Raw genomic sequence first — 9022 nt, 5'->3', positions numbered from 1 at the left:
GGGGATGCAGGTGGCGCTGTGGGTTACACCACAGAGCCTAGGACTTGCTGATCAGAACGTTGGCAGTTCGAATCCCCGCGACAGGGTGAGCTCCTGTTGCTCGGCCCTTGCTCCTGTCAACCTAGCAGTTCAAAAGCACATCAAAGTGCAAGTAGATAAATAGGTACCGCTCTGGCAGCAAGGTAAACGGCGTTACCGTGCCCTGTTCTGGTTTGCCAGAAGCGGCTTAGTCTAAAAAGGAAATGGAAAAAAAGAATGCTAGTTGTCTGATTTCCACTCACCTGGGGAAAGGATGACCAGGAGGAGGGATGTGCCCAGGAGTGCCTTCATAGCACTGTAATAAGCAAGAGCCAGAAGTCCCATGGACTGCAAGAAGATCGAACGTATCCATTCTTAAGGAAATCAGCCCCGAGTGCTCACTGGAAGGACAGATCGTGAAGCTGAGGCTCCAATACTTTGGCCACCTCATGAGAAGAGAAGACTCCCTGGAAAAGACCGTGATGCTGGGAAAGATGGAGGGCACAAGGAGAAGGGGACGACAGAGGACAAGATGGTTGGTTAGTATTCTCGAAGCTACCAGCATGAGTTTGACCAAACTGCGGGAGGCAGTGAAAGACAGGAGTGCCTGGCGTGCTCTGGTTCATGGGGTCACAAAGAGTCAGACCCGACTAAACGACTAAACAACAACAACAACTACAAGGTAGTTTTAGAGCTACAGATTGACTCTTTCTTCAGCTATGAAATACCAGAAGACGAGTGTGCTCCTCTCAGGAGGGAGGGGTCGCTTAGCACCGGTCTCTCTGGACTGAGGAAGATTTCCAGGAAAGGGTGACCACTGGAGAGACGCCCCAGTGTTTTGGGAAGGTGGTGGCCATCCCGGGCATTTTCCCAACAAGTAGTGACTATTTGTCCTAGAACATGTGATCCCAGATTACAAAGTTTGTTAATGAATTGCAATGAAATTACTTTCTGTAGATTTATTAGGTTTTGCAGAGACAATTTCCAATTAAAAGGAGCCTCAGGACAGCACCTGGGCAGAACTGGTTTGATAGGCTGGAGGAAGGGATACACATGGAGACTTGCTCTCATCATTCCCATCATAATATATCTAATTTTATGTTGATTTGATTATATTATTATTTATACCTCACCCATCTGGCTGGGTTTCCAGTATTTTATTTTGAGGGGTGGAATTGCATGTGTCTATTTGAAGTTTTTTATTAGAATGAGGTCCAATGAGAGAAGACCTACTGCAGAATTAGGAGGCTGCTGGTCCTTGATTAGGTCTTAAATGTAAAGGATTCTAAATGGTATGCACTAAGGTCATCTAAACCTTACAGAGCAATCTTGATTTATAGGACTACATTTGTAGTCTCCACAGATGCAGACTGAGCCATTGAGCTGGATGGGTGTTGTCAGGGCTGCCTCAGGTCCCAGCTCACAAGAGACCAACGCCAAGTCCACTTTATTTACAAAAGCTTTTATTGAAGAACATTGTTTGCTCCACAGCCGAGGCGCGCGGCCCCACGTCTGTTACGTTTAGACCGCTGAAGTCCCCTCTGAATCAGTCCCGCCTCTACACCAGTTTAAGAGGCTTGTGCTGGTCCACCTCTTCCTGTCCTTTCTTTTCCGCAGGGTCTTTCTGCCCCCCTGGGTTCCTTCCCTCCTGGATTCCCCTGAGGCTGAATCCCCAGACGCCTGCTCCCCCCTCCTCCGTGCTTTGGGACCAGGCTCCTCCTCCGGGCTCTCCACATTTCCGCGCGCCTCCACATTTGAACTTGGCGCGCGTACGCTGCTTCTGAACTTCCTCTTGACAGTTACACTACTCTCGGTACTACTCTCCGCCCCTTCCGGCAGGACGTCTTGCCCCGATCTCCTTCCCCTCTCTGCTTCCTGCTCTGCTTCGTCTGTCCCACTGGGAACTCCACCCTCTTCACTCCGTTCCGGCGGGGAAGCCGGCCCCGATCTCCAACTCCCACTTGGGGTTCCCCTGCTGCTCCCCTGCTCCTGACTAGTCCCCCCTGCGGCTCCCTTTGGCCTGACCAGGGGCGCCCCCTTTTGGGAATCCTCCGATTCACTTGAAAGACTCATGGAAACCCTCAAGTCATTGTCATCCTCCTCCTCCTCGTTCCGGGATTCTTCCCCCTCGCTCTCAGTCTCCTCCCTCATCTGTGCCTCTCTCCCTGAACCCCTGACAGGTGTGATGATTGGGGTTTCCCAGGGCGTGTTAGGCACTGGCTCAAGCACTCCTTGCTCCATGAGCTGGTCTAATTCCTTGTCGATGCAGAGTTTAAGGGTGAACGGGACCCAGCAGGCCTTGAACATTATGGGTCGTACGGTGGGGTCTAGTTGTAGGCCAACTGGTGGGGGCAGTATATCATCCCAATGCCCCATCAAAAACCTCTGGAAACTCTTTGCAGATGGCGTCCATGTCCAGGTGGGAGCTGGCGCAGTTCACCCCGGTGATGGCTAGCCCCAGTGTATGCACTAAGGTCCTCTAAACCATACATAGCAATCTAGATATATAGGAGTGAGCATTCTAAGAAAATGGCATTGCACACCCATGCAGACTCCCCATATAAAATCACAATCATCTCAGAACTGCTGGAGGGGCTATGGAAAAAGAGAAATCTTTTCCCACCTATACTGGGACTGCCCACACTTATTCAAATTCTGTACAATGGTTTGTAAAAAAATGCAAAAAAACCAACAACCCCCACACCAAAATATTAAAAGATCCCATTCCACCTTCAACACAACTTTTAAAAACACAGTTATGGCATGACTGTTTAAAATGTTTCCACTCTCCTGAATTCTTGGCATTGATTCTGTTGTCTGCTGGAACCCCAGTTGCCCCATATAGAAGATTTCTCAGAATTTGAGAGTTTGGATTTCTTCTAAAACTATGTGGAGGTCAACATTGGTTGAAAATCCTGAATTACTTGTTGCCAAAGGCTTGGAAGACCCTGAAAATTTCTATGCTATTGGGTGGGATTTTATCATATATACAGCAAATACAGGTACCCAGGACTCCCTCTACAGTAGTACCTCGGGTTAAGTACTTAATTCGTTCCGACGGTCCGTACTTAACGCGAAACTGTTCTTAACTTAAAGCACCACTTTAGCTAATGGGGCCTCCTGCTGCTGCCCCGCCGCCGGAGAACGATTTCTGTTGTCATCCTGAAGCAAGGTTCTTAACCTGAAGCACTATTTCTGGGTTAGCAGAGTCTGTAACCTGAAGCGTATGTAACCTGAAGTGTATGTACCATCGAGGTACCACTCCTCACTCCAGAAACCATCATGCCAAATTTTGCGATGAAGTAATCAGTGCAGTTTGGAAAAGCTTGGCATGACATTTTTATTCAAAATGGCATCTGATGGTAACCAAACATGAAGTAAATCTGGCTTCTTCACCTTGAAAACTGTCATGCCAAATTGACATCAATGTCTCAGGAAGAGTTTAAACGCATAGGGAACAGATGGATGGAGAGATGGGCAGTACTTTAATCAGTCCTGAACTACTTTCCGAAGAAGCAGGTGTTAGTAAAATGATGGCAGAATTGGTTTGGCAACATTTAGGAATAGTTACTAGAATAGTAGTGGCAGTTTGATGCTGAAATAATTCTCCTTGGGAGCTCTGGCCTTTTGCAAACATGTTGTGTGCTTCTACCTCTCTTTCCTATCAGGATAAGAAAACCTGCCTGGATGCTTTGTTTGGAAAGATTCCCAGTGAGCGCAGATGTCACCAAAGTTTAGTTAGAGAGACGTGGAACATTTGAATGCTGTTGGCACTGAATATGGGATTTCAAGCACGTGCAAATAACAAGCTTGGTTCAATTGGAACAAGGAGAAATAATATTCCAGAAGGCAATTATAAAAGCTCACTCTAATGACTCTGGCTCCATTGCCCAATATTCAGTGCATACTGCTGTGTCCCTGGCACAGTTCACTATCCCTGAGCTATGTCCAGCTTTACTCCCTAGGTAGTCACCTGTACTGGACCTTGGTTACTTTGATATGGGGCCTGGAAGATCAGAAAAAAGTATATGCTACTTTGAACCAAGTTAGACTCATACCGAGTTAGAGGAAACATAGGGGCACTGCGTCAGCATCAATATGTTGCTCTATCTCTCAATGTCTTAGCAACTTCCCATAGTTCCTTGGACATCAAGTTAATACATAGGTGGTGTAGAATAGCAGAGCAATTGTACAAATTACTTTTGGATAGCGCCAATGTTTAGGAAAGGTTTTAGTTAGAGGCAGACATGCCATCACTTGTGGTTGGGACTCTCCAAGAATAGAAGTTTATGGTTGGGTGGAAATACATTCAGAAATTTCTCATATTATATGGGAAAAATGAAACCCTGTCAAGTTTTTAATTGCAGGAAAGTTATCGAGAGCTTGATGATGTTACATACTTGCTTGACAGTGTTTTGGTTTCGTGCACACATTTGGCACCACATCTGAAACGGGAAAGAGTGGCAATAAATCTATGTTGCATAAACTCATAGTCCACCCAGATGTTTTTGAATTACCGGGGTGAGCTCCCGTTGCTGGGTCCCAGCTCCTGCCAAGCTAGCAGTTCAAAAGCACGCCAAAGTGCAAGTAGATAAAAAGGTACCGCTCTGGGGGGAAGGTAAACGGCATTTCCGTGCGCTGCTGTGGTTCACCAAAAGCGGTTAGTCATGCTGGCCACATGACCCGGAAGCTGTACATTGGCTCCCTGGCCAATAAAACGAGATGAGCACCACAACCCCTGAATCAGTCACGATTCGACCTAATGGTCAGGGGTCCCTTTACCTTTACTATTACAATGGCAATTTTTTTGTGGATGTAGCCCTGCCCATGGGCTGCTCTATCTCATGTGCAACTTCTGAATGTATCATTTCGTTTTTTGACTGGACCGTAAGGAATAGAGTTTGGTGACATCAGATTTTCAACATCGTGATGTATCACCAGCCACACATTAGGATCTGGAGATACATCACAGTTTTAAACACCAAGCTGCATTTGACCCAGCCTCGCAAGGAGCCTGGCTGAAACTGCCCCCCCTCTCACTGAGGAAGTGGAGGTGGCTTCACCCCAGCACCTCACTGAGTCAAGAATGACACAGCTTTTTTGCGCTGCTGAGCTGCAGGGTGCAAAGGCTCCCACCCCCAGCTGAGCAAGTGGCAATGTCCCTCTGGCTTGCACACCAGCCAGAAGGACAAAGGAGCTCCTGCCCCCCCCCCCCAGATGAGCTGAAATATACTCGGAGTCCTGTAGTGGTTTCATGCTCTTTATTGCAGCTTATAAAACAGTGATTGAATTGCCCCCCAAACCTCAGGCTATTATATACATTATTTACACAATGAGTCCTGTCTGATTGGCTGATTCTGCTTCCCTACTGGAGCCTGATTGGTCTTTTCCTGCAAGCCAGTCAGTTGTTGCATTGTAGGATTCTACTTGTCTGTTGTTCTAGGACCCAAGCTTAGTACATAAACCCCTCCTCTCTAAGTTCCTATTGCTCCCAGAAGGTTAGCATTCCTAGTCGTTGAAGTATGCTGGTCACCTACGTATGCGTTGTGGTCTCGGGTGTCTCTCGGTAGGGGTTCCTGGTTCTGGCTCTTGCTTTGGGGCTGCCGGCTGTGATGGAGCCGTTGGGTCCGGTGCTGCTGGTCCACTCAGTCATGGAACTACTTCTTGTGGCTGCTCAGCCTCAGGGGTCACTTCTGGACTTCCTAGTTCTGCATCCCTTACCCGCTTCCCCTGCTCTATGGGCCTCACCCTTCTGCTATCCCCTTGGGGTTCCTCTGTCCAGCCCTCCACACTGTCCCCCCCCCAGAATCACCACCGTAGTTGATCGCAGTGGCGGTCTAATGCAGAGAGGTGGTACCTCCAGTCCCCTTGGTGGACCAGTGTATACTGGTAGCTGGTGAGGAAAATCGACCACCTGAGGAGGCGGGGTGACAGTACCTGAGGGGTCTGCTTCTTTGGGGCACATAGGCCAAGCAGTGGCTTGTGGTCTGTCACGACGGTAAAGGGGCGCCATATTGGTGTTTTGCAACTTTCTGACCTTTTGCAGGACCTTAGCCAGACCTTAGCAGAGTAGATGCAGAGTTCACGAAAGCAATCGGTTGCAGGCAGGACGGACGAAACAGGAACCAGTAACTTCTTACTTATAGGTGTTTAATATATACATTGGACTTCAAGTTACTATTCACAGGAATAGAACAGAACATGGATCTTTAACTAGCTCTCTCACCACATGACTCTTACATTAACACTCAACTCTCAACGCTCTATGCTCTACTAACACATTCCAGTCAGAAGGCCATAAATCATTATTCCCGTGAGAGAGCTTGACCAATCCTGGAGCTGTCTCCAGGCCTCTATATCTCCAGGCAGATTTCACTCCTTTACATTGCCTTGGCTGTCGGCCAACTCCTAACTGACTCTGTGTGAAGCTGCACGTATTCAAAATCCCAACATGCCCATTCAAGAAATCGTGAAATTTCTTTACTCCCTTCACGATTGCCAGGCTCTCTTTATCTATATGCAAATAATTCCTATGGAGTGGAGAGGGTCTGGGAAAAGTAAGCTACTGGCACCTCTCTTTCATCCAGAAGTTGCAACCTCTCTTCAAAGTGCTCCAGGACTGAGTTTGAGACAAGCAGATCTTTGACTGCTTGAAACACAGCCTCCTGGCACTGCCCTCACAAGCAAGGGGCCCGCTTGTCAAGCAGTCTGTGTAGCGGCTTCACTACCGCTGCCTTGTGGGGTAAGAAGCCATGGTCAAATTTCAATAGTCCCAAGAAGGCCTGGAGTTCCACCTTACACTTAGTTGCTGGGGTGTTGCAAATAGCCTGCACCTTGTCCCCAGTTGGGTGGACTCTATCTGTGTCCACCATAAATTCTAGAAAATTCACCTGTTGCACGCCTAGCAGACTCTTGCCCCGCTTCACCTTATGCCGGCAGTCTGAAAACGGTGCAGGACGGTGCAGAGTCAGTCCCCGAACTTTCCCGGCGTGGCCCCGGTAACCAACACATCATAGAAGAAGGGGGGGATGGCAGGAATTCCTTTGAGGAGAGAGTCCAGTCAATTTTGGAATATGGCTGACACCACGCTGACACAAAATTTCGGACGCTTGACACTCCCCTGTGAATTACAATCATCTGTGCCTCGGCGGTGCCCTAGTCCACTAGCAACTACTGATAGGCCTGGGCCAGGTCCAGCTTGCCAAAAATCTTAGGCCCCGCCAGGGTGGTGAGGCCATGGATGACCACTGGCACCAGGTATGTATGAGCCGTAAGGGCCTTGTTTATGGTATATTTGTAGTCTGTGCAGATGTGGACTTAGCCATTGAGCTTGACAGGTGTGACGATTGGCATTTACCCGGGGGTGTTAGGCACCGACTCACTCACTCCTTGCTCCATGAGCCAGTCTAATTCATCATTGATGCAGAGTTTAAGGGTGAACAGGACCCGGCGGGCCTTGAACCTGATGGGTCGTATGGCAGGGTCTAGTTGTAGGCCAACGGGGGACCAGTATATCATCCCAGTACTCCGCCAAAAACCTCTGGAAACTATTTGCAGATGGCGTCCACATCCATGTGGGAGCTGGTGTGGTTCACCCCAGTGATGGCTAGCCCCAGCGGTCCAAACCACGCCAACCCCAGTAAGCTAACGTAGGGAGCCTTGACCACAATCAAGTCCAATCGCCACTTCTGCCCTCAATATTGTACATTGAAGGTTCCCACCCCCATCGTGGGGACCTTTGCATTTTTGGAAGTCCCGGAGGGTGAATGGGTCAGGCCTAAGCACTGGGAAACAATTTCCTTAATGTCCGTGCCGAGATTATGGACAGAGTTGAGTCTGTATCAAGCTCCATACGGCACGGGGCTCCCTCTATGTGTACCTCGATGTAAAAATTTTCTGCATTAGAAAGGCAACTGGTATACCTGACAGTCTGTGATCTCCGTTGAGTTGCCTTGGTGTATCGGACCACAGGGCCTGGGACTCTTGGTCAGCCATCTGGTTTGAAACGATGGGGGGGGGGGGCGTGGCACACCCGGGCGATGTGTCCCACTTTTCTGAATTGTCGGCATTCTGTGTAGCGGAAACGGCAAGTCCTCCGCTCGTGGCTCTCCCCTCAGCTTGCACAGTTCCCCTCTTCTGAATGATGCTGTCTTGGTGGGCATGCAGCTTGTGAGCGCTGATGCACTTGGTGTACATCCTCCTGGTTGGATTCTGAGTCATCAGTGAGGTCCTCGTGGTGGACCCTCAGTTGGGATGACATGTTTGACTTGAATCCTTGTGCTGACCTCTCAGTAGCTTCACTTGCTAGAGCCTCCTCTAGGGTGACCTGGATCTTCAGGTCCTTCTTGGCATAGAGACTCTGCTGCAGCTTCTCGTCCATCAGGCCACCCACAAAGCCATCTTGGGTTAGATTCTCCAGCTCTTTGAAGTTGCCGAGCCGGGCAGCCTGGTGGAGGGAGGTCACATATCCAGTTATGGTTTCTCTGGGCATCTGCTGCTTTGCATAGAAGGCGTTGTGACACGCTACCACCGAGGGCTGTGGCAAGAAGTGCCCCTTCAGCCATTTCATTATTGCGTCATAGGGAACGGTTGCAATATTTGTGGGAGTGAGGAGGGCTCGGGCGATCTTGAATGTTTTGTCTCCACAGACACTGAAGAAGGTCACCCTCTTCTTGGCTGCATCGGTGATGTCCTTTGCCTCCAGGAGGAACTGGAAGCGGGTGGCGTATTCTTCCCAGTCTCCTGAGTATGGCCTGAAGGGCATGAAGCTGTTGTCTGTCACCATTCTGGGTCCTTGGGTCCTGGAGCTGGAGCCTGGATGTGTGGCGCGATGTTGTGCTGCCTCTGGAGGCTGTGTGTGGTACGTTGCAGGCAGCTCAGCACGATCCCATCCTTGTCACCTGTGAAATATACTTGGAGTCTTGTAGTGATTTCATGCTCTTTATTGCAGCTTGTGAAACAGTGATTGCATTGCCCCCCCAAACCTCAGGCTTTTATATACATT

The 9022-nt window shown here is 49.1% G+C and overlaps 1 pseudogene; it reads right to left on the bottom strand.

Moving 5' to 3' along the window:
• Positions 1–6945: 6945 nt before the first annotated feature.
• LOC144328551 (uncharacterized) lies at positions 6946–8803 on the bottom strand (annotated as a pseudogene).
• Positions 8804–9022: the final 219 nt, after the last annotated feature.

The sequence above is a fragment of the Podarcis muralis genome, chromosome 7 (genome assembly GCF_964188315.1).
Source record: "Podarcis muralis chromosome 7, rPodMur119.hap1.1, whole genome shotgun sequence".
Classification (NCBI taxonomy): Eukaryota; Metazoa; Chordata; class Lepidosauria; order Squamata; family Lacertidae; genus Podarcis; species Podarcis muralis.
Note: the sequence above shows the minus strand (reverse complement) of the source record. Positions and strands in the feature narration are given on the sequence as shown.